We start from the raw sequence: 2,500 nt of genomic DNA on the forward strand, positions 1-2,500 counted from the left end.
CGATGGTGCTCGAGGCAACCGCCCGCACCAAGGGCCGACTTGTGCCGATGGTGGTCGAGGCAAGCGCCCGCACCAGGGCCCAGCGTGTGCCGATGGTGGTCGAGGCAAGCGCCCGCACCAAGGCCGAGCGTGTGCCGATGGTGGTCGAGGCAAGCGCCCGCACCAGGGCCCAGCGTGTGCCGATGGTGGTCGAGGCAAGCGCCCCCACCAAGGCCGAGCGTGTGCCGATGGTGGTCGAGGCAACCGGCCGCACCAAGGGCCGGCGTGTGCCGATGGTGTTCGAGGCAACCGCCCGCACCAGGGCCCAGCGTGTGCCGATGGTGGTCGAGCCAAGAGCCCGCACCAAGGGCCGGCTTGTGCCGATGGTGTTCGGGGCAACCGCCCGCACCAGGGCCCTGCGTGTGCCGATGGTGCTGGGGGCAAGCGCCCGCACCAGGGCCCAGCGTGTGCCGATGGTGCTGGGGGCAACCGCCCGCACCAGGGCCCAACGTGTGCCGATGGTGGTCGAGGGAACCGCCCGCACCAGGGCCCAGCGTGTGCCGATGGTGCTGGGGGCAACCGCCCGCCCCAGGGCCCAGCGTGTGCCGATGCTGGTCGGGGCAAGCGCCCGCACCAGGGCCCAGCGTGTGCCGATGGTGGTCGGGGCAACCGGCCGCACCAGGGCCCAGGGTCTGCCGATGGTGCTCGAGGCAACCGCCCGCACCAAGGCTCAGCATGTGCCGATTGTGATCGAGGCAACAACCCACACCAGGGCCCAGCTTGTGCCCATGGCGGTCGAGGCAAGTGCCCGTACCGAAGGGCAGCCTATGCCGATGATGGTCGATGCATGTGCCATCACCATGCGTCATCATGTGCCATTGATGGTCGAGGCCTTGGCCGAAGTTCGATTTTGAGCCACGGTGCACATGCCTGGCTCCAGCATGTACTGGTGCCGCATTTTTTTCACTCGGGACAGCATCGCCGGAGCATCGCCGGAGCACCGCCGGAGAACCTGACCGGCGGCATTGGGGTTCCGGCGATTGGGAGGGGGGCCGGGGGGGTGTGCGCACATGATGTGCGATGGGTGCTGGTACTTGGCCTTGTGTTGGCCCCCTATCCCTCATCAAACCTCTGAGAATTCACACCCCCTTAAAGAGCATTTGAGATTTTACAGGTTTGCTACCAGTAGCCGTTAAAGTGTCTGAAATGGGGACACTTTTTTCAAACGGTCACAAAATCTTCTCCACTTCGAGTTTTTAGCTGAATTTTTTTGTGCATGCCAACAAAAATAGAAGGATCACGCCTACAAAATTTGGGGCCAAAAATCCTTATAAAAAAATTTTAAAAAATCCCGAACCGCAAAAAGTTTCGAAAATCGTGAAAAATAGAAAACGAGTCATCTTCCAACGAAACTTCACGTGAAGGCTTAGGGGACCGTTGTATGAATTTACAAGCCATAAAAATGGCATTGGCACGGCAGAAATTTGAAGATGTGCCTAAACCCACCAGGGCCCAGCGTGTGCCGATGGTGCTCGAGGCAACCGCCCGCACCAGGGCCCAGCGTGTGCCGATGGTGCTCGAGGCACCCGCCCGCACCAGAGGCAACCTGCCGCACCAGGGCCCAGCGTGTGCCGATGGTGGTCGAGGCAACCGCCCGCACCAGCGCCCAGCGTGTGCCGATGGTGGTCGAGGCAACCGCCCGCACCAGGGCCCAGCGTGTGCCGATGGTGCTCGAGGCAACCGCCCGCACCAGGGCCCAGCGTGTGCCGATGGTGCTCGAGGTAACCGACCGCACCAGCGCCCAGCGTGTGCCGATGGTGCTCGAGGCAACCGCCCGCACCAGGGCCCAGCGTGTGCCGATGGTGCTCGAGGCAACCTGTCGCACCAGGGCCCAGCGTGTGCCGATGGTGATCGAGGCAACCGCCCGCACCAGGGCCCAGCGTGTACCGATGGTGCTCGAAGCAACCGACCGCACCAGGGCCCAGCGTGTGCCGATGGTGCTCGAGGCAAGCTGCCGCACCAGGGCCCAGCGTGTGCCGATGGTGGTCGAGGCAAGCGCCCGCACCAGGGCCCAGCGTGTGCCGATGGTGCTCGAGGCAACCTGCCGCACCAGGGCCCAGCGTGTGGTCGAGGCAAGCGCCCGCACCAGGGCCCAGCGTGTGGTCGAGGCAAGCGCCCGCACCAGGGCCCAGCGTGTGCCGATGGTGGTCGAGGCAAGCGCCCGCACCAGGGCCCAGCGTGTGCCGATGGTGCTCGAGGCAACCGACCGCACCAGGGCCCAGCGTGTGCCGATGGTGGTCGAGGCAAGCGCCCGCACCAGGGCCCAGCGTGTGCCGATGGTGCTCGAGGCAACCTGCCGCACCAGGGCCCAGCGTGTGCCGATGGTGGTCGAGGTAAGCGCCCGCACCAGGGCCCAGCGTGTGCCGATGGTGGTCGAGGCAACCTGCCGCACCAGGGCCCAGCGTGTGCCGATGGTGGTCGAGGCAACCGCCCGCACCAGGGCCCAGTGTGTGTCGATGGT

The sequence above is a fragment of the Durio zibethinus genome, unplaced genomic scaffold (assembly GCF_047325235.1).
Source record: "Durio zibethinus cultivar Kanyao isolate XHJ-2024 unplaced genomic scaffold, ASM4732523v1 HiC_scaffold_2, whole genome shotgun sequence".
Lineage (NCBI taxonomy): Eukaryota > Viridiplantae > Streptophyta > Magnoliopsida > Malvales > Malvaceae > Durio > Durio zibethinus.